This window comes from Hylobates moloch, unplaced genomic scaffold (assembly GCF_009828535.3).
Source record: "Hylobates moloch isolate HMO894 unplaced genomic scaffold, HMol_V3 SCAFFOLD_12, whole genome shotgun sequence".
NCBI lineage: Eukaryota > Metazoa > Chordata > Mammalia > Primates > Hylobatidae > Hylobates > Hylobates moloch.
Genome location: NW_026652287.1, coordinates 29536207 through 29560864, shown reverse-complemented (window position 1 = coordinate 29560864; position 24658 = coordinate 29536207). Strand labels below are relative to the sequence as shown.

Here is a 24658-nt window from a genome sequence, read left to right as displayed (position 1 = left end):
TACAAAAAATTAGCCGGGCGTGGTGGCGGGCGCCTGTAGTCCCAGCTACTCGAAGAGGCTGAGGCAGGAGAATGGCGTGAACCTGGGAGGCGGAGCTTGCAGTGAGCCGAGATTGCGCCACTGCACTCCAGCCTTGGCGACAGAGCGAGACTTCGTCTCAAAAAAAAAAATAATAATAGCAATTTATGTTGTCTTTACTAATTATAATTATTAATGCCAACTTTGTTATTAATTTGTTAGCTTCTTAAGTTGAAAGCTTAGTTCATTTTTATACTGTTTGTTGTTTCTAAATAAAATACATGTAAAGGTCTACATTTTTCCCTGAGGCCCACATGAGATTCACGGGTTTCATAGGTTCTAATACAAAGGGCTTTCTTCTGTTATTTTTTAGTTCTTAGTTTGTAACTTCTAAATAAAAAATTTAAAGTAAAATTAGAAGCATTTTAAACATTATTTATTGTATAATTCTGTCATCAATGTGGCTTATATAATATCGACTTTTTGAAATGTATTAAAATATCCTTTTTGTTTAGTATGAGCTAACTTGGTAAAACTTTCCAAGTATATTTTTAAATAATGTTATTCTCCATTTGTATTTGTATTTGCACACAGTCACATGTGTAAGTATGTACCTGTAAATTGTGTTAGTTCTATCTTCTGTGGCCATACTCATGTTTGTCTAATTGATTCATTTGTTTCTGAAAGATGTGTCTTGAAGACTTAACTAGAATTAGAATTAGTTTCTCTGTATAAGATTGTACAAATACTTGCACAAATAAGCAAGTTCTCTTCTTCTTTATAAGTTTTTGATGTATACATAGACACACATATAAGTTACGTTGACTATCATAACTTCTTTAGTAATTAATCCTTTTATCAATATCATATTCCCCCTTTCATTTTTTCTTTAAATGTCTTTTGCATTGAAATCTATTTTACCTTAAATTAATATTGCTACAAGCTTTCTTTGTTACATGCCTTGATATATTTCTTCTACTTCTTAAATATATTTTTGATATTTTAAATATAAAATACTTGATTATAAAAAAGAACATATGTAGATATCCATAAGTAATAAACCATAAATATAAACATACATGAACCCACAATCCAAAGTATAAAAAAAAGTTACAAATCATATTGATACTTCCTGTGTACTGCTTGCCAATCTGTGCTCATCCCCCATACCGTCTCTCAGGGGTAGACACTATGTGAGTTTGTTTCTTACCTTTCTCTTCTCCCTCAACCTGTGGGATCTGACACTATCTCCAGGTAGATGATGTCAGAATTGAATTAGAGGAAACCCAGCTGGTGTCCACTGCAGAATTGATTGTTTGTTTGTTGGTGGGGAAAAATCCCACACGTTTCGTCTGTGTTGACTGTTGTGGTGTGAGAGCAGAGGAAAAACAGTTTTTTCAACTCAATACCGTATAATATCAAATTGTTTCTCCAACTAGTTGTACAAATTTGTACTGATTCTAATTGTTCCATGTCCTCACCAACATTCCATTTACTCTTTTTTGGGCTTTTGGGGGGTTTTGTTGTGCCTGCTGCTATCCCATTTTGAATTTAATTTGCATTTCCTTGATTTACTAATGAGAACGAGTATCTTCACTTGCTGACTGGCCATCAGCATAGGTTATTCTGTAAAATGCTTGTGCAAGTCTTTTCCCATTTTCCTGTTGTGGTTTGCTTTTTTTAAAAAAGTTATTTATGTGCCCTAGATATTCTTTCTGGATTATATGTATTGCAAATATTCTCTCCCATTTGGAGCTTTCCCATTATTTTGTTTTCCTTATGATGCTTAAATGAATGGAATCAATTCTTTATGTACTATACTTATCAAGACCTTTCTTTATAGTTAGTACTCTTTGGGTCTTGTTTTTGAAAATCTTCCCTCATTTAAGGTCATGAAGATGTTCTTCTATATGGTCTTTTAAAAATTTTAGAGATTTGTCATTTTTATTTAAGTCTCTTATTAATCTTGAATTGGTTTTTGTATATGGCAAAAGGTGAAAGTCAACTTTCTTTTTTTCAATGGGAGAGTACCATTTACAGATAAGTCCATAGTTTCATCACCAATCAACAGTAATGGTAATTGTACTAATAACAATAACAATAGCAGCTAACTTTATATACTGCTTACTACATGCCAGTCACAGTTCTAAGCAATTTACATGTAATGCCAGCTCTCTAATATGATTTGGTATAAAGAAAAACCTATCAGAGTAACAGCATATTTCTCAGCAGAAACCCTACAAGCTAGAAGGGATTGGGGTCCTATTTTTAGCCTCCTTAAACAAAGCAATTATCAGCAAAGAATTTTGTACCCAGTGAAACTAAGCTTCATAAATGAAAAAAAAAGATACAGTCTTCCAGACAAACAAATGCTGACAGAATTTGCCACTAACGAGCCAGCACTACAAGAACTAAAGAGAACTCTAAATCTTGAAACAAGTCCTTGAAATACACCAAAATAGAACCTCCTTAAAGCATAAATCTCACAGGACCTATATAACAATAACACAATTTAAAAAAATAAGGTATTCAGGCAACAAATAGCATAATGAATAGAATAGTACCTCACATCTCAATACTTGCATTGAATGTAAATAGCTTAATTGCTCCACTTAAAAGATACAGAATGGAATAAGGGATAAGAATTCATCAACCAAGTTTCTGTTGTCTTCAGGAGACTCAACTAAAGCATAAGAACTCACATAAACTTAAGGTAAAGGGCTGGAAAAAGATATTCCATGCAAATGCACACCAAAAGTGAGCGGAAGTGGTTATTCTTATATCAGACAAAACAGACTTTAAAGCAACAACAGTTAAAAACGACAAAGAGGGACACTGTATAATGATAAAAGGACTAGTTCAACAGGCAAATATCACAATTCTAAATATATATGCACTAACACTGGAGTTACTAAATTTATAAAACAATTACTACTAGGCCTAAGAAATGAGATAGATGGCACACAACAACAGTGGGAGACTTTAATACTCCATTGACAGCATTAGACAGGTCATCAAGACAGAAAGTCAACAAAGAAACAATGGACTTAAACTATACCTTAGAACAAATGGACTTAACAGATATTTGCAGAACATTCTACGCAACAACTGCAGAATATACATTCTGGCCATCAGCACATGGAACATTCTCCAAGACAGACTATGTGATAGGGCACAAAAACATCTCAGTAATTTCAAGAAAATCAAAATTATACAGAGTACTCTCTCAGACCACAGTGGAATAAAATTGGAAATCAACTCCAAAAGGAACCCTCAAAGTCATGCAAATGCATGGAAATTAAATAACCTAGTCCTGAATGATCATTAGGTCTACAATGAAATCAAGATGGAAATTTAAAAATTCTTTGAACTCAATGATAACAGTGACACAACCTATCAAAACCTGTGGGATACAGCAAAAGTGGTGCTAAGAGGAAACTTTATAGCATTAAATGCCTACATCAGAAAGTCTGAAAGAGCACAAATAGACAACCTAAGGTCATACATCATGGAACTGGAGAAACAAGAATAATCTAAACTCAAACCCAGCAGAAAAAAAGGAAATAACAAAGATCAGAGCAAAACTAAATGAAATGGAAACAAACAAAACAAAATACAAAAGATAAATGAAACAAAAACCTGGTTCTTTTTTTTTTTTTTTTTTTTTTTTTTTTTTTTTTTGAGACGGAGTCTCGCGCTTTCACCCAGGCTGGAGTGCAGTGGCGCAATCTCAGCTCACTGCAAGCTCCGCCTCCCGGGTTCACGCCATTCTCCTGCCTCAGCCTCTCTGAGTAGCTGGGACTACAGGCGCCCGCCACCACACCCGGCTAATTTTTTGTATTTTTAGTAGAGACGGGGTTTCACTGTGGTCTCGATCTCCTGACCTCGTGATCCACCCGCCTCGGCCTCCCAAAGTGCTGGGATTACAAGCGTGAGCCACCGCGCCCGGCCAAAAACCTGGTTCTTTGAAAAGATAACTAAAATCGATAGACCATTAGTGATATTAACCAAGAAAAGGAGAAGATCCAAATAAGCCCAATTAGAAATAAAATGGCAGATATTACTACTGATACCACAAAAATACAAAAAATTATTCGAAGCTACTATGAACACCTTTATGTGCATAAACTTGAAAACCTAGAGGAGATGGATAAATTCCTGGAACTATACAACCCTCCTGGATGAAACTAGGAAAATATAGAAACTCTGAACAGACCAATAACAAGTAGTGAGATTGAAATGAGGGTAATTTAAAAATTGCCTTTCAGAGGCCAAGGTGGTTCGATACCAGCCTGGCCAACATGGTGAAACCCCATCTCTACTAAAAACATAAAAATTAGCTAGGCGTGGTGGCAGGCACCTGTTATCTCAGCTACTCAGGAGGCTGAGGCAGAAGAATTGCTTGAACCCAGGACCAGAAGTTGCAGTGAGCCGAGATCATGCCATTGCACTCTAGCCTGGGCAACAAGAGCAAAAACTCTGTCTCAAAAAAAAAAAAAAAAAAAAAAAATTGCCAAGAAAAGGAAGTCCAGGACCAGACACATTCACAGCTGAATTCTATCAGACATTCAAAGAAGAATTGGTACCAATCCTATTGACACTATTACACAGGCTAGAGGAAGAGGGAATCCTCCCTAAATCATTCTATGAAGCCAGTATCACCCTAATACCAAAACCAGGGAAGGACATAACAAAAAAAGAAAACTACAGACCAGTATCCCTGATGAACATAGGTGCAAAAATGCTCAACAAAACACAAGCTAACTGAATCCAATAGCATATCAAAAAGATAATCCACCATGATCGAGTGAGTTTCATACCAGGGATGCAGGGATGGTTTAACATCCACAAGTCAATAAATGTGATACACACATAAACAGAATTAAAGAATTTAAATCACATTATCATCTCAGTAGATGCAGAAAAAGCATTTGACAAAATCTACCATCCCTTTATGATTCAAACCCTCAGCAAAGATAGCATAAAAGGGACATGCCTTAAAAGAAACAATGGACTTAAACTATACCCTATAACAAATGGACTTAACAGATATTTGCAGAACATTCTACACAACAACTGCAGAATATACTTTCTGGTCATCAGCACATGGAACATTCTCCAAGACAGACCATGTGATAGGGCACAAAAAAGTCTCCATAAATTTAAGAAAATCAAAATTTTATAGAGTACTCTCTCAGACCATAGTGGAATAAAATTGGAAATCCACTCCAAAAGGAACCCTCAAAATCATGCAAATGCATGGAAATTAAGTAACCTGCTCCTGAATGATCACTGGGTCAACAATGAAATCAAGATGGAAGGTAAGGTAATAAAAGCCATCTATGACAAACCCACAGCCAACATTATACTGAATGAGGAAAAATTGAAAGCATTCCCCCCAAGAATTGGAACAAGACAATGATGTCCACTCACCACTTCTATTCAACATAGTACTAGAAGTCCTAGCCAGAGCAATCAGACAAGAAAAAGAAATCAAGGGCATTCAAACTGGTAAAGAGGAATTCAAACTGTCGCTGTTTGCTGACGATATAATCACACACCTAGAAAATCCTAAAGAATCATCCAAAAAGCTCCTAAGACTGGTAAATGAATTCAGCAAAATTTCAGAATACAAAATTCATGTACACAAATCAGTAGCTCTGCTATATACCAATAGCAACCAAGCTGGGAATCAAATCAAGAACTCGACCCCTTTTACAATAGTTGCAAAAAAATAATAAAATGCTTAGGAATATACCTAACCAAAGAGGTGAAAGACCTCTTAAAGGAAAACTACAAAACACTGCTGAAAAAATCATAGATGACACAAACAAATGGAAGCACATCCCATGCTCATGGTAGTAGAATCAATATCATGAAAATGACCATACTGCCAAAAGCAATCACAAATTCAATGCAATTCCCAACAAAATACTGCCATCATTCTTCACAAAACTAGAAAAAACAATCTTATAATTTATATGGAACCAAAAAAGAGGCCACATAAACAAAGCAAAACTAAGCAAAAAGGACAAATCTGGAGGCATCACATTACCCAACTTGAAACTATACTATAAGGCCATAGTCACCAAAACAGCATGACTGGTATAAAAATAGGCACATAGACCAATGGAACAGAATAGAAAACCCAGAGATAAAGCCAAATACTTATAGCCAACTGACCTTTGACAAAGCAAACAAAAACATAAAGTGGGGAAAAGACACCCTATTCAACAAACAGTGCTGGGATAATTGGCAAGCCACATACAGAAGAGTGAAACTGGATCCTCACCTCTCACCTTATACAAAAATCAACTCAAGATGGGTCAAAGACTTAAATCTAAGACCTGAAACCATAAAGATTCTAGAAGACAACATTTGAAAAACCCTTCTAGACACTGACTTAGACAAAGACTTCATGACCAAGAACGCAAAAGCAAATGCAACAAAAACAAAGATAAATATATGGGGGCTTAAACTAAAAAGCTTCTGCACAGCAAAAGAAATAATCAGCAGAGTTAAGAGACAACCCACAGAGTGAGAGAAAATCTTCACACTTCATACGTCTGACAAAGGACTAATATCCAGAATCTACAAAGAACTCAAATAAATCAGCAAAAAAAACAATCTCATCAAAATGTGGGATAACGACATGAACAGACAATTCTCAAAAGAAGATATACAATTGGCCAACAAGCATATGGAAAAATGCTCAACATCACTAATTACCAGGGAAATGCAGATCAAAATCACAGTGCAATAGCACCTCACTCCTGCATGAATAGCCATAATCAAAAAATTAAAAAAAAAAATAGATGTTGGTGCAGATGTGGTAAAAAGAGAACACTTTTACACTGTTGGTGGGAATGTAAACTATTAATAGGACAACCACAGTACACAACACAGTGTGGAGATTCCTTAAAGAACTAAAAATAGATCTACCATTTGATCCAGCAATCCCACTACTGGGTACCTACCCAGAGGAAAAGAAGTCATTATATGAAAAAGATACTTGTACAGGCATGTTTACAGCAGCACAATTTGCAATTGCAAAAATATGGAACCAGCCCAAATGCTCATCAATCAATGGGTGGATAAAGAAAATGTGATAGATGATAGATGATAGATAGATAGATAGATAGATAGATAGATAGATAGATAGATAGATGATAGATACATAGATATATAGATAGACACCATGGAATACTACTCAGCCATAAAAAGGGAAAAAAAATAATGGCATTTGCAGAAACCTGGATGGAATCAGAGACTATTATTCTAAGTGAAGTAACTCAGGAATGGAAAAACCAAACATTGTATGTTCTCAGTCATAATTGGGAGCTAAGCTATCAGGACACAAAGGCATAAGAATGATACAATGGACTTTGGGGACTCGGGGGGAAGGTTGGGAGACGTGTGAGGGATAAAAGACTACACACAGAGTACAGTGTATAGCACTTGTGTGATGGATGCACCAAAATCTCAGAAATCACCGCTAAAGAACTTATTCACGTAACCAAACACCACCTGTTCCCCAAAAACATATTGAAATAAAAAATAAATTTAAAAAATAGACATGATAACAATCACTTATTAAGCACTTGAAAAAAATAAGATAATAATATGTTTTGGTGTGTAATACCAGCTCTGTGAGATGTCAGGTTTCCATATTTGTGGCTCTCTCTGCCATTCCACTGGGCTATTTCTCTATAATCATGTTTTAATTGCTACATATTTATAACAAATCTTGATATCTGATAAGACAATTCCCACCACCTAATTTATTTTTCTTCAGGAGTATCCTGGCCATTCCTGCCTTTCTGTTCTCCCATCTAAACTTCAGAATTTTTTTCTAGTTCCATTTGAAAAAAAAAAAAAAAGCATTCACTCAAGTGAAAATGCATGAACTCTAAAATTCATGGGAAGAATGACCATCTTTATAATAGTAAGTCTTCAAATATAAATATATTTTATTTTTCTACTTTTTAAATTTTATTTAATGTATCTTAATATAAGGTTTTATGATTTTTGCATAAAAGTTATTATATCCTTTAATTTTTTAGGTTGTATAAATGACATATTGTATTATTGAATTTTCTGTTCCTTGCTGTTATATGAACTGGAATTAATTGTATATTGATTAGGTATTTAGATTAGATATATTAGGTTTAGGTTCTTACCTTAGATTTAGATTTCTACCTTAATCTATTAATGTCGTAAATGAATTGATTTCTTCATGTTAATCTACCCTTGCATCCCTAAGATAAACTTAACATGATAGATTTCGTTTACTAGATTTGTGTTTAGGATTTTTGCATCAATGTTCATCAATGAAATTGGCCTATAACTTTCTGTTTCTGCACTGTCCTTCTAATTTTTGATATCAAGATTATGCACTAATTGATTTTCTAATGTTAATCTCTTCTTGCTTTACTGGGATAAACTTGGTGTTCTGGATTTATTTACTAATATTTTGGATCAGTTTTTTCTATCAGTTGTCATGAAATTGTTCTATAACTTTTCTGTCATGTTTTCTTTCACTGGTTTTGATATCAAGATTATACTTGCATCACAAATAATTTGAGGTGAAGGGGCGGTGCATCAGTTATCTGTTGATGCATTCACAGCATTGTTCCACAGCAATTCTAAAATCTTACTGAACAATTGTTGCCAGGTCAATCCCATGGTCTCCCCTAGGAAGGTGTCCTTAATTAGACTCCAGTTTTACTCTCCAGGAGTGGCTCCCAATCTGCTGTTCTTCATGGTTTTTTGCTCTACCCACTGGTTCTACCATGAATCTTGGCTCTGTCCTTTGAGATGTGATTCCTTTTTCATCACACCCTAGGTTTCTTGAAATAAAAGTAGATTTCACTGGCAGCTGAGTAACTTTCTCAGCCTGCTTTCAGTCCATAGAAAGTTGAGGGCCCAGAGGCCATTTTGGAATTTTACCAATCTCAGACTATTTAATTTCAGGTTGATAAAGCTTTTTTCATATAACTCACTTAAGAACTTCCTGGACCTTTAATACATCTGATTCCATTTAAATACATTTGCTGAAAATTATACCCACAGTTGTTTTCAAGATATCTCCCTCTTCCTCTCTCTATATCATTGTCACTTTGGGTGTGTCAAACTGCTGTGTGACACCACAATGCTGAGGTCTCAACAAATAGTCTTGGGTACAACTTCAAATTCATCTATGCCTCCAGGTTCCATTTTATTTGAAATACCTTTTGTCAAATGGAGACGCTGGAGAATTTATTTTATTTTCTATTTTTCTTTTCTTTCATTTTATTTATTTATTTGTTTATTTATTTATTTATTTGAGACAGGGTCTCACTCTGTTGCCCAGGCTGGAATGCAGAAGCACAATCATAGCTCACTGTAGCCTCAACCTCTTAGGCTCAAGCAATGCTCCTACCTCAGCCTCCCAAGTAGCTGGGACCACAAGTGTGCACCACCATACCCAGCTATTTTTTATTTTTTGTAGAGATAGGTCTGTCTATGTTCCCGAGGCTAGTCTTCTGCTCCTGTGTTCCAGGGATCCTAACATCGCATCCTCCCAAAGTGCTGGAATAACAGGCATGAGCTGCTGCACCCAGCCCATTTTATTTTCTAATCCAGCCAATTCTGGTCTCTTTATGTGCCCTATAAATTATGCTTGCAAACTGACCAGTTCCTTCTTAAACTCATTTATTTCTTGCCATAGTGTATTATCTACAGTTTGGGGCAATCAGCTGACTCTCCAACATTCTGTCTGGAAACAAACTTAGCCAAATCCAAACATTTGTTGGGTATATTTTCCCCTTAGGAAAGTTAATTCAGGCAATAGTATTGCCAGTTGCTTTATTACATAGCATATGTCACCCTAATCCAGCCTCCAATAACAATGTTATCACCACTTTTCCAGGTTTTGCAGCCAGTTTGCTTGCCATTTTCCCAGCCTCTGTTTGTAGCCCAGTTCCAAAACCAAAATTACATATTTTAGGTTTTTGTTATAATAGCACTCAATTTCTAGGTACCAATTTTTCCATCAGGTGACTATTGCTATGTAACAAACCACTCTAAAACTCAATGACTTAAAACAATAAGCCTTTATTATTGCTCAGGAGTTCATGGGTCCACTGAGAATTTCTATTGATTTAGGCCAGATGAAGCCAAACTTATCCAAGCTCACTGATAGGTCTGTGGTTAACAGACAAATCAGCTGAGGACCAGATCATCTAGGATGTCTTACTCGCCTGACCAGCAGTTGTTTGGCTACGGGCTGAAATGACAGGGATGACTGGATTACAGGTTTTTCACATCTAACAAGCTAGCCTGGGGTTGTTTGCACAATGGTGTCAGGGTTCCAAAAGCATGGAAGCATGAAAGAGCTCTGGAGGCACAGGCTGACCACTGGCACACCATCACTTCCACCACATTCTAATCACCAAAGCAAATCATAAAACTGAGTCAGATGCAAGAATTAAGAAAATAGACTCCACCTCTTGATGAGAGAAGCTACAAAGTCATATTGCAAATGGCATAGATTTAGGAAGGAATGAACAATTAGAAAAGGAAATATTTTCCATCCCATTACTGGGTATGTACCCAAAGGATTATAAATCATGCTGCTATAAAGACACATGCACATGTATGTTTACTGCAGCACTATTCACAATAGCAAAGACTTGGAACCAACACAAATGTCAATCAATGATAGACTGGATTACGAAAATGTGGCACATATACACCATGGAATACTATGCAGCCATAAAAAAGGTTGAGTTCATGTCCTTTGCAGGGACATGGATGAAGCTGGAAACCATCATTCTCAGCAAACTATCACAAGGACAAAAAACCAAACACCGCATGTTCTCACTCATAGGTGGGAATTGAACAATGAGAACACTTGGACACAGGAAGGGGAACATCACACACCAGAGCCTGTCCTGGGGTGTGGGGAGTGGAGAGGGATAGCATTAGGAGATATACCTAAAGTAAATGACGAGTTAATGGGCGCAGCACACCAACATGGCACATGTATACATATGTAACAAACCTGCATGTTGTGCACATGTACCCTAGAACTTATAGTATATTAAAAGAAAAGGAAATTTTTTTGCAATCAATTTGATAATTCTAAATTTTCTGGAGAAGTTTGCCTAAGACTAGAATAATCAATTCTCTGAATGCACAGTATAACTTTCCCATAAAAGAAGTGTTAACTCCCTGTTAATGGACTTATTAAAGCATTAATTTTATTTCTTTAATGACTATGCAGGTTTTCTATTTCTTCCTAGATTATTATTCATCTTAAATAAAGGTTTATATAAAGTCATATTTATATAAGAGGTTTTTAACGTTATATTATTCTAGAATTTTTTCATTCTACCAGTTCCCAAATTTATTAACATAAAGTTTTAATACATCTTTGTCATACTCATCTCTGTGTCTGTAATTATGTCTTATTTTTCATTCATAATATTATTCGTTTGCACCTTCGGTCTTTCTTTCATTTATTCTTGCCTTGTTTCTATTTTTATCAACTTCGGCAAAGTTTTTGTTGTTGTATTCATCTTTTCAAAAATCTAACTTTTGGTTTAGTGAGCTTTTCTGTTTATTTTCTATGTCATTAATTTCTGCTCTTATCTTTATCTCTCCCCAATAACCTTTTGTTCCTTATCTCCCTAATAATATTAATTATATACGTTGTAAAGCCTTGCTGTCATGGCTTTATTCGCTGTTTCCTTGGATGTAAATTCTTCTAATATTCATTAAGCTTTTAAACTCCTCTTCTTGATTGTAATTTTCTTCCAATATTGAGTGACTTTTGATTTTTCACTCATCTTAATAAATCAGATTTCCTGTTAAATTACTTTGTATACTTGTTCCACACAATAGCTTATCTCTTAAACATATAGCTTTTTCTTCTGTCTTGTTCACCACCTTGTTTCTCTAACAAAACTCCTTTACTCAACGTAAGCACTTAGAGGCGACAGACCCAATAAAAAGAGAGAAAACACCTGGATAATTGTTACTATGATATCTCATCTAACCACCCTACCATCAACCATGCACTCACCTTTTGTAGCCACAGTCCATCGTTCAAGGTCCTGAGCTATAGTTACCTTAATCTGATCCCATAAGCTTTGCTTTTTTTTAGAATTCTTCCCTGCTCTGGTCCTCTATAATTTATTCTCCTTATTTTTGAAGATGGTTACATATTTATATTGTTTCTTAAATTTCTAGGCATTTATTTCAGGAGAGGAAGTCTATAGTTTGTGCTCAGCTCTTCTTAAATCACAAGCCACCACAGCTTTCCTAGGAATGCCAGAATTTCACTAAACTGGAGTTTCAATAGGACTTGAAAATCTCATTTCAGAATTAGAACAGGGAATACTAATCAAAATTCATGATAATAATCTTAAGTCATTAAGAAAGATGTTTTAAATCTTTCTTATATTCTGCTGAAAAAGACAGGAAACTATGTAATACATCGTGGAAAGCATCCTATTTCTCTTTTTATTTGTGACATTTCCATCTTCCCTATTCCCACCAGACAAAAATATACTCAAATTTCTGTATCCAAAAAAGACCTTATCTACTTTTTCCTCAGGTTTCTGTCCCCAGTTCTTTCCTTCCTATCATCACCAGACTTCATAAGAGTTGCTGAAAGTTACTTCACAATTCTATCCCTAGCACACTGGATGTTGGTTTCTGCTTCTACTGTCTTGCTGCAACTTGTCTTAAATGTCATCAAAAACTGCCCAGTTGCCAAAATCATGAGCTTGTTTTTTGGTTTATTTCATTCCATCTTTGTTTCCACTGATAATTCCTATCCAGTTAGGATTGGTAGCTTTTCTTCTTTGTGTTCACAGCATGTCACAACAATCTTGAGACTTCGAACAGCACGTGTCTCACACTCCTGTATATATTTACCCAGCATTATATCTTACTAGGTAAGTGACTTTTAGCCAGTGCCTTCACCTTTTAGTTCTTCACTTTCTATTCCCTAAATGAGGATACAATGAGTTACTTTACTTCACAGGTTTTCATGAAGATTAAATGAGTTAACACATGTAAAGCAGTTAGCACAGCACTTGAATATAAGTTATTAGTAATAGTAGTAGCATACCTGATAACATGTAAGTCTTTCTACTATATTACTACCTCTCAGAGGAAAGAACTCTGTCTTTCTCAACTTTAGAGCCTTCAGATGATATAGCAAAGTGGCTACGTAGACAGTCAATGTAAACGGAAGCCATGGAGACTTCTGTTCAAGATGATGCTGCAACTGAGGATGTGCTAAAATCTCCCACGCTTTCAAATGTTTGTTCAATTGAATTAATCTGAGATTTGTATAAAGTTTATAAAGCCATGGCTCTTGTATTCCAGTTCTGGAGTGATACTGTTTTTAAAGAAGGGTGATAAAAGCAGAAATGTCTATCTTTATAACACTCTCCAAGTTTTAATGGGGCTGAAAAACGTGGTCCAAAGCAATGTTCATTAAAAATTTCATTCTCTGATCTCTTAGGTTTGTTTTGTTCTTCTACCTCAAATAAACTCTTATGCATCCTGGTTTGACGTACCATCTTGGTCACCACTTCCTCTCTGCTCCTCTCAACACTGTCCAAGTAGTCTTATCACTGTACCACAAGATCCCTGGGGGTGTGAGATTCCTCTTCTACTTTCATTGATTTTACCTTAAGAATAAACTGATGCATCTTTTTGTCCTTTTCTCTTCTTAGAGAGCAGGAGAAGAAGAAACAAGTGAACTTCTTTATTAATTTTTATCCTGCCAGGCTTAGAATAAATATTTCTGAGATATATTAGAGATTTCTAAAACATTTGCTTGTTTTCTACTCAAAACAACCACTTATACAATATTCCTTTTTGCTGTACCAAGGATAAATTTCACTTACTAAGAATCTCAGGCCTACATATTCTTCCTGAGAATCAGATTCACCATGCACCAATTACTCTATCTCCTGCTTGAGTTCCATGAGACAGAACTCTCGCAGAACAAGTTAAGTGAAGCAACTTCATTACTCATACATAGGCAGCAGGGAACAATAGAAGCACAGGATTTATGGCAAGCTGATCGCTCAAGTCTCAGGAAAGTTTCCGAGGGTGAATGGAGTCTTGTCTGCAAATACCCCACATCTCACTGCAGCTAAGGAACCCTGAAAACCCAGTACCCTGGGTTTTATATCCCGGGGCAATTGCACTCACTGGGCTAAAGCATTGCAGGTCATTCTGTGCTGGGAGAGACAGAAATGAAGTCCAACCATTTCCTCTTTATCTCAGAATGTTGCATTTCCAGCACATTCTGCAGTTATTCTTGAGAACTATAAGCAAGAAAGGGGAAAAAAGCTGGGTCACCAAGGTCCATCCAGAAACCTGTCCTGCGCTTCCCTGTCTACTTGAGATGTTGTCACTTATGTCTCTAAAACAGAGCCCCTTAGAATATAAACGCTTTTGACATTTATAGGACATTTTCTGGAAGTATTTGTTAAAAGTCAATACAAAACCTTCTGTGCCTGCTTTAGTGTGCTAGAATTGCCACATTTGCTGCACCAGGAAAAGGAACCTTTTAACTCATTATTTACTATTCTTGTTATGAAAACCGCACATAGCACACATGATAAAAGAATTATTAGCAAAATATAAAGTAAATTGACATTGAATATTTCCACTGATATCTGCCTGGATATGTGGTACTGTCTATATACTTCCATAAAAATCAATTATTGCCTAAAGTTTGAGGCTTATATGTAGACCTTAGAAATTGCATTGTGGTTTTCCTCTTCCATCTGAACCCATCTATCTCCTTTCTTTTGGAAATTCCCCACCAATTCAAGAGTATTTCTTATGTATTACTTTATTAAATCAAATTAATAAACAATCCAGGAAAATCCTTTATGCAGCCATTTGTTCTTTATGTTTTCTTTGTCTGATTTTTAAAATAATATAATCTGCTTTGAAATTTTCATCAGGATGATGAAGATTATTTGATCCAAACACTGTTCTGAAAATGCAATTTCTAAGAAGCTTAAATAACCCACGCATAATAGAGAGAAAAAAAACACCAGAATATGATGTTTCCTCTCCCTTTTGTGATCTTTCCTCAGTTCACAAATATATACTGAAGAACTACTCTGTTCACAGAACTTGGACTTTGTTACTTTGAAACACTGGAATTATTTATTTTTTTATTTATTTTTCTACTTTCAATCTAAAGCATATGATGATAAGGAAATAGTTCTGAAAGTTTGTCATTTGAACTAAACATGAAGACATAACTGAATTTCTGCATCATTTTCCCAAGGGGGAAGAAAGTAGCTTTTAAAACAGTTAGTAAAAGAAGCCACTGGCACGGTATACACTGTGTTTCTCTTGGAAATTAACTTTTCTTTTTCCATGTTTATACCCCAAAAATTGCTAGTCCGCCCTTCATCTGTGGCTTGAAAGTACAGAAAAGATGAAGCTAATAATGCCCTGTGTTTGTTCATCAGGGATGCTGTACATCCCTGTACACTGTATTCAGGAAGATGGTCCATCTTGCAGACCAATGTCTTACTGTGTGTCAGCCAGGTCAGCTGAATGGGGATCTACATGTGTCTGTTTTTAAATTATATTTAGTTCCCATACTGTCAAAAACATCTAGTTAAGTTGCCTAAATAGCAACTTAACTTTCAAGCATTTGAATCAGTTGCCATGGTAACAGATGTTCAAAAACAGGGACCTACAATTTTGTATTAAACTGTTTTTCTCCACTTCCCACAAGCTTCACGTTTATATGCTCTGCCCTCCTGGCAGAGGGTGGGGGGGAGTCAAAGCACAAGTAAAATTCAATCTTTCTTACCCCCTTTATATTACAACCTTTTTAAAATTAAATACTTCACATTGGACTAAAAAATGTGGCCATAACAGGATGTTATTTCATATAAGACCTGAAAATATTGAACTAATGGTCATCGTAACTGAGAAAGAGAGGAGAAAAAAAGCATTAGGCTTTGTTGCCTGTCCTCCAACTGCACTTCAGATAAAATTAAAACTACACAACTCCATTGACTGGTCATCTTGAAACAAAGAACAAAAGCTTAATCACATATCTAGACGGGGCAATTAAAGTCAAGACCACAGAAATCTAATTCTCCAAGCACATCCATGCATAATAACCACTTTTGGAAATGTAGTCTATACTGAAAAGACTCTGTGTCTGTATAGAATCTGCACTTTTTAATTATGAGACATTTCACATAAAGAAGACATTGGGGGCAGGAACAAATCCAACAAACCAGAGAAAGAGAACTTACCCTCTCCACAGACTCTGAAACTAGGAGATTTCTACCTTTCTTTGTAGAAAAAAAAAATAGTACTTTTCCAAGAATTCCCTGCAAGACTGCTCTCTGAAAAGGCATGTGGTGAAACAGAACAAGTATGATGAGTTATAGGATAGGCGAAACTAGTTCAAATAGCAGCTCTGCGCTTACCCAGGGTGTGATGCTGGGCACCTTACTTACTGTCTCTGCACCTCATCCCCCCTTTGAGATAAAAATATCTACCTGAAATGAATTTTCATTTAATAATCCAGTGAAATCCCACATGGAAAACATCCAGCTCAGCTAGATCTTAGTAAATGTTCATTCATTTTTGTTCTGTCATCCCCACCATGAACCCTTGTGTTTAAAAGCAAGAAGTTCTGTCTCCAGAGACTCTTGCAACTTGTCCAGTTTCTTGGATGGACCACAGGGGCCTGGGTAACCACACCTTTGCTAGAATGCTATAAACTGCTCAAGGGCTAACACTCATGGTCTATCACTGAACTTCACCTAGTTTAGGAACTATACAGATGACCACAGGACCTCTCACACTTTAGGAGAATTTGTCCCTTTTTACAGTCACAAACAGAAAGAATAGAATTACAGAATGACTCTGGGTTATTTCAGATTCTCTGAGAAGTAGACACCAAGATGGATTAAATGTGCAAAAAAAAACTTATTAGGGGAAACATCTGTGGGAAATGTGAGAAAAGACAAATCTGACCCTGAGGGAAGGAGAGAGGAAAGGAAAGAAGAAAGGGTGTAAGGAAGCTTCCTAGACTGGCATGCAGTCTAAGAAAATATCTACAACTTATAGGAGTCCTCAAGCTAAAGTGGGCCATAAGAGGGATCCCGTGTTTCCCAGGAAGGGCTCATCTCAGTCTCTCTGCCATACTTGGCCACCGGCTGAGAGCAGCCCTTGAGAAGCAAGGCCTCACCACAGATCTAAAAAGTGAATTATCATAGCCGCCACTGCTTTTTAATTAGTAATAGGGTTTGGATAATTGTCCCCTCCAAATCTCATGTTTAAATATAATCCCAGTGTTGCAAGTGGGGTCTCATAGGAGATGTTTAGATCATGGGAGTAAATCCCTCATGAATGGCTAAGTGCCATCCCCTTTGTGATGAGTGTATCCACTGGAGACCTGGTTGTTTTAAGTGTGTGGCACCTCCCCCTGCTCTTGCTCCCACTCTCACCATGTGAGATGACCGCCCTTGCTTCACCTTCTGCCACGATTGTAAGCTTCCTGAGGCCTCACCAGAAGCAGATGCTGGTGCCATGCTTCCTGTACACCCTTCAGAACATGAGCCAGTTAAACCTTTTTCCTTAATAAATTGCCCAGCCTCAAATATTTCTTCATAGAAATGCAAAAATGGCCTAACACAAATAGGTTGCAATTTTCTCCAGTTGTAGATACAACTTTCAATGTAGACTTAGATATTTCAAAAAGGGACACTTAGATAAAGCCAAACTGCATATTAACAAGGTCTTTATGTGAAACACACTGTGTAGACAAAGCTTCTGTTGACATTGGCTTTGCTCTACCTGGAGCCCTTGCCACAGCTGGGCTTTACTCATGGCTGAGCTATTACCCACTTCTGAGAACCCTTTTCCCATCATTCTCCATACCTCTACTGCAAGACGCCTGCCTCCTCAGCAACCTTGAAAGCTGCCCTCTACCCAGAGCTTCCTCCTATATTGCACCCCTTTACTGCCATCCCCATCTTTCTGAAAAGTTCAGTCCAAAGTGGCTTAACTCCAAGGGCACAGGACTCATAAAGAGTATTAATTAAGGCTTGCTGTTCTGATGGATAAATCCCAAAAGCTCAGTGATTTTACACAACTGAAATTTATTTTTGTATATCCAACTATCCATGTGGCACATAGCAGGCAACCTTTACACAATGATTCACGGACCTTTGTTTGGTCAACCCCTAGAGACTGGTGGACATTCTCTTCCCAACATTGGACAGAACAAAAAAGACAGAGAGAGAGAGAGAGCAAAGGAATTCCTGGGAAAGATTACTATGGGCCAGGTCTGCACATGGTAATTATCACTTCCACATGTATTTGTTAACAAGAACAAGTTGCATGGTCACATCAAACTGCAAGAGACATTGGGAAACGCGGTCCAGCTGTGTGCACAAGAGCAAGAGTAAACGGATTTGGTCAGCACCTTGCTCTCTGCCGAACAGGGTCCAGTACTGAGGCTGAGGGTGGAGTCTTGGACTCGCTCTCCAGTACTGTTTTTCTGTGCAATGGGACCTGCAGTTTTGCCCTTAAAGGTTTCTGAAGTTGGCTTCAGAACCTAACCAGAAGAATGGGAGCTGCTTGAGGGCTCAGCTTTGGGTACTTAGTAAATGTTTTTGGATGGAGAATTTCTATGAGAAAATGTGTTTTGAGTTATAAACAACCTATTTATAAACAGACTTTAGTAAGAAACCCCATCTGTAAGTTGGGAACTAAATATATATGTGTGAGCATAAATGCATATGTCATATTTTGCAAAATCTTGAGAGGGTGTAAATTTGGATACTGTGTAAGGTCATTGGTGATTGACTCCCATCCTCTAACAAGCTTCAGTTCTTGTTGTCAGGGAGGAGTGGGTCAGAGGCAAGTTAGGAAGCGACGGTCCATGATCATCTGGGATTTTCTCTGTGCAACCTATAGTCTGTTATAGATTTGTTGTAGAACAACTTAATACCATTCAATTGATTCTCTATGTCTGTGGGCTTTATGACAGTACAGACTGGTTAAAAATACTGTCTTCTATTAACCTTCTATAAAGCAACACAATGCTTTATGAGAATAAAATTTTGGGACCCCATTTATTGAATTACGGTGAAATTTTATTTTATATTCTCACACATATGCAAATATGCCATTTGAAACATATGCTTGAGGGGAATGCAAAAGACTGATGGCAGTCTAATCACTTAGCTCAGGCAACAAACTTTACTTTTTAAGCTACATCAGAGCTCCCTATTATTTTTGAAGACACAAATAGCTTTTTATAATCCCCTAACAACATAATCCTGTGTGACATTGTCCATTTTAGAGGACAATGTCATGGGCTTAGAAATTAAAGTCAGGAAATTTTAGATCTACTAAGAAGTTGAATAACACATTTCTGATGAGAAAAGAAAACATACATAGACTAACTTCCAGACCCATTTTGCATTATAAAATATTTCCATAACACTTACAGACATGTGGACATAAATGATATTGTGTTTGTGATGTCTACATTTATACTTATGGAACCGGAACAGAGGTGGCAGAGTGTGGTAGAAAGAGTACTGATATAGGAATCTAGAGACTTGAATTCTTGACTCACTTCTGAATTGATTAGCTGTGTGACCTGGAATAAGTCACCTAACTTCTCTGAGTTTTGGTTCCCTCCTTTGTATCACTGAGATTTGGATTAAATGACTTCGTGCACATCAAGTATCCAATACATTGCACTTAGCCATTCAGAATCTCCATTTTTACAACTAGAAAACTGGTCATAAAACTATCTGCTCCTTTTTCATCCCAGGGTTATCATAAGGATCTAAAGAAGAAAAATATTTAGAAAAGAGCTTTGTAAATTGCAAAGTGCTATGCAAATATAATACTTTTCAAAGAAAAATAATCACATTCATAATATTAGACTCTTTGGCACGTCTGCTTAGTCTGGACTCAAGGGTAGATACAGTGGAGTTTAAGACTCAGATATCCTAATCAATCTAACAATCATATAGAAAGCTGGATGTTATTTCCATTTTTGTTTTGTTTTTTGCTTGGTTTTTTTTTTTTTTTTTTTGAGACAGAGTTGCGCTCTTGTTGCCCAGGCTGGAGTGCAATGGTGCGATCTCCGCTCACAGCAACCTCTGCCTCCCAGGTTCAAGCGATTCTCCTGTCGCAGCCTCCTGAGTAGCTGGGATTACAGGCATGCGCCACCATACCCAGCTAATTTTTTTGTATTTTTTAATACAGATGGGGTTTCGCCATGTTGGCCAGGTTAGTCTCGAACTCCTGACCTCAGGTGATCCACCCGCCTTGGCCTCCTAAAGTGCTGGAATTACAGGCGTAAGCCACCACACCCGGCCTATTTCCATTTTTGATAAGCTATAAAAGATAGCCTAAGTCTAGACAAAGAAGTTGTTTAAAATGTTTGTTATGATATCTCAGTAATATCATAGGTGGTTGCTGCAGCACTCCTTCTTTACCAGCCCAAACCAGAATGTCCCCTAAAAGCCACACACAAAATATATGTGTGCGAAGACTAAATGTATAGTAAAGTAAGCTTTTTCAGTAAAAGCAAAGCATAACTGCGTTGGAGAAATGTATCATTTTCTATAAGACAACCAGACCTATAAAATTTAAGGAGTAAAATCAGAAAAGGAATAGAAAATCTAGGCATGTCTGCACATCAGTTAAAGTACTGTCAGTATGATGGCTAAATATTCAAGAAGAAATGGTAGGGTCATTGCTCTGATTACTCATTAAACCCTATCTGTGAAGAATAATAACAATGCATTCACATCTTTTGTTTTTCACTTCCCCATGGCCTGGGCAGTGTCCTGGACAAGATCACGGCAATGACTAAGAGCTGTGCTTTTGGAGCTACCCCTGGCAGGTTTAAATTCAGGTTGTGTCACTTGTTATCTTTGTGTAATTCAGCAAAATGCTTAAGTTATTTGAGCCTCAGTTTCTGCTGTATTAATGAAACTGTTCCCTCATTTCCAACTGAAGAGGAGACTGATATATAATGGGATCGCTGTGAAAATCAAACAGAAACAAAGTATATACATAAAAGCTTACTGCAGTGCTAACACATAGTATGTGCTTAGTAACTCGTAGCTATTGGACTATTACCGGGCCAGGATTATCAAGACTAATTGAGGGGTTAAGGTTTTCTATCTCACAATCTGAACCATTCCTCTTCTAGTTCTCCTTAACTTCCCTAAATAAATATTTTATAACTACTAGTTGTGACCATGTGACACATCATGAGGTCAATTTGGCCAGACTCAAATACCAATTATTTAAATAGACTAGAATGGAATCAAATGGGGTAGAATAGAGTAGACTAGAATAGGAAATTTAGTATCCATGTATATCACATATAGTGAGATAAGTATTATTATATGCAATTTGGGAGGAGGTGTTACTAAGATGGGATGAAAACTATATTTCCAAATGTGGAATGCTATCAAAAGTGTTTCAAAGCCACAGCCCTAAAACTTTCCATTGTACCCTCTAGAATCCATAGTACCTCATGAGTAAAATTTTTTTTTTATTTTAAGTTCCAGGATACATGTGCAGGACGTGTAGGTTTGTTACATAGGTAAACATGTGCTATGGTGGTTTGCTGCACCTATTAACACATCACCTAGGTATTAAGCCCACATGCATTAACTATTTGCTCTTCATTCTCCTGCCCACAGCCCCTGACAGGCACCTTCCTGTGTCCATGTGTTCTCATTGTTCACCTCCCACTTATAAGTGAGAACATGCAGTGTTTGAATTTCTGTTCCTGTGTTTGTTTGCTGAGGTTAATGGCTTCCAGCTCTATCTGTGTCCCTGCAAAGGAAACAATCTCATTCCTTTTCGTGGCTGCATAGTATTCCATGGTGTATATGTACCACATTTTCTTTAACCAGTCAATCATTGATGGGTATTTGGGTTGATTCTATGTCTTTGCTATTGTGAATAGTGCCATAATGAACACACACATGCATGTGTTTTTGTAATAGAACTATTTCTATTCCTTTGGGTATATACCCAGTAATGAAATTGCTGGGTCAAATGGTATTTCTGGCTCTAGGTCTTTGAGGAATCACCACACTGTCTTCCACAATGGTTGAACTGCTTTACCTTCCCACCAACAGTGTAAAAACCTTTCTATTTCTCCACAGCCTCACCAACATCTGTTATTTCTTGACTTTTTATAATTGCCATTCTGACTGGCATAAGATGGTGTCTCATGGTGGCTTTGACCTGCATTTCTCTAATGATCAGTGATATTGAGCTTTTTTCATATGTTTGTTGGCCATATAAATGTCTTCTTTTGAGAAGTTTCTGTTCATGTCTTTGCCCACTTTTTAATGGGTTTTTTTTTCTTGTAAACTTAAGTTCCTTATAGATTCTGGATATTAGACCTCTGTCAGATAGATAGATTGCAAAAATTTTCTCCTATTCTGTAGGTTGTTCTCTGATGATAGTTTCTATTGCTGGGCAGAAGCTCTTTAGTTTAATTAGATCCCATTTGTCAATTTTTACTTTTGTTGCAATTGTTTTTGATGTTTTCATCATGAAATCTTTGCCAGTGCCTATGTCCTGAATGGTATTGCCTAGATTTTCTTCTAGGGTTTTTATAGTTTTGGGTTTTACATTTAAGTCTTTAATCTATCCTGAGTTAATTTTTGTACAAGGCGTAAGGAAGAGATCCAGTTTCAGTTTTCTGCATATCACTAGCCTGTTCTCCCAGCACCATTTATTAAATAGGGAATACTTTCCCTGTTGCTTGGTTTTGTCAGGTTTGTCAAAGATCAGAAGGTTGTAGATGTGCAGTCTTATTTCTGAGATCTCTATTCTGTTACATTGGTCTATGTGTCTGTTTTTGTGCCAGTACCATGCTGTTTTGGTTACTGTAGCCTTGTAGTGTAGTTTGAAGTCAGGTAGCATGATGCCTCCAGCTTTGTTCTTTTTACTTTTTACTTTGTTCTTTTTACTTTACTCTTTTTACTTACAATTGTCTTGGCTATACAAGCTCTTTCTTGGTTCCATATGAATTTTAAAGTAGTTTTTTTCTAATTCTGTGAAGAATGTCAATGTTAGTTTAATGGGAAGAGCATTGAATCTATAAATTACTTTGAGTAGTATGGCCATTTTCAAGACATTGATTCTTCCTATCCATGAGCATGGAATGTTTTTCCATACATTTGTGTCCTCTGATTTCCTTAAGCAGTGGTTTGTACTTCTTCTTGAAGAGGTCCCTCACTTCCCTTGTTAGCTGTATTTGTAAGTATTTTATTCTCTTTGTAGCAATTGTGAATGGAAGATCATTCATTATTTGGCTCTCTGCTTGTCAATTGGTGTATAGGAATGCTTGTGATTTTTGCACATTGATTTTGTATCCTGAGACTTTGCTGAAGTTGCTTATCAGTGTAAGAAGCTTTTGGGCTAAAATGATGGAGTTTTCTAGATATAGGATCATGTCATCTGCAAACAGAGACAGTTTGACTTCCTCTTTTCCTATTTGAATACTATTTCTTTCTTTCTCTTGCCTGATTGCCCTGGCCAGAACTTCCAATACTATGTTGAACAGGAGTGGTGAGAGAGGGCATCCTTGTCTTGTGCCGGTTTTCAAAGGGAATGCTTCCAGCTTTTGCCCATTCAGTATGATATTGGCTGTGGGTTTATCATAAATAGCTCTCATTTTGAGGTATGTTCCATCAATACCTAGTTTACTGAGAGTTTTTAACATGAAGGGATGTTGAATTTTATTGGACTTTTCTGCATCTATTGAGATAATCATGTGGTTTTTGTCTTTAGTTCTGTTTATGTAATGAATTACATATATTGATTTGTGCATGTTGAACCAGCCTTGCATCTCGGGAATGAAGCCGACTTGATCATGGTAGATAAGCTTTTTGATGTGCTGCTGGATTCGGTTTGCCAGTATTTTATTGAGTATTTTTGCATTGATGTTCATCAGGAATATTGACCTGAAGTTTCCTTTATTGTTGTTGTATCTTTGCCAGGTTTTGGTATCAGGATGATGCTGGTCTCATAAAATGACTTAGGGAAGAGTCCCTCCTTTTCAATTGTTCGGAATAGTTTCAGAAGAAATGGTACCAGCTCCTCTGTACCTCTGGTAGAATTTAGCTTTAACTCCATCTGGTCCTGGGCTTTTTTTGTTTGGTAGGCTATTTATTACTGCATCATGAGTAAAATTTTCTACATCCTCAAGCTCTTTTCTGAATATTCCCTTTGTCTTCTTACAGTAATTCAATATTTCCCAAATCTTGGTGTGCATCAGAGTCTCCCAGAGGGTTTTGTAGTGGCAGCCTCTAAGATACTACTTACTGATCCATCTCTCACTCATAAGATTCACACCCTGAGTAACACTTTCCCTTAAGTATGAGCTAGAAGTAATACCTCACTTCTAATGAATAAATTCAGCAAAAGTAATTGTTTATCACTTTTAATAATAGGTTATAAAAAGAAACAGATTTCTGTCTCTCCCTCACCCTCTCTCTCCTCTCCATCTTCCTCTCTTCCTCTCTCTTATTGCAAAATGAATCATATAATGTTTTAAAATGTTACCCCATGTGGTACA

The 24658-nt window shown here is 36.7% G+C and overlaps 1 protein-coding gene across 10 annotated transcripts in view; it reads right to left on the bottom strand.

The window, feature by feature from the left end:
* The window catches only part of CUNH12orf42 (chromosome unknown C12orf42 homolog), a 222365-nt gene that overhangs the window by 135708 nt on the left and 61999 nt on the right, over positions 1-24658 (bottom strand). The window contains exon 2 of one of the 10 annotated variants that reach the window (XM_058425345.1): positions 14236-14351. The exons of the other annotated variants lie outside the window; for them this stretch is intronic. The gene's annotated coding sequence lies outside the window, so the exon portion shown is untranslated. The remainder of the gene's footprint in view (positions 1-14235; positions 14352-24658) is intronic. 10 annotated transcript variants of the gene reach the window in all.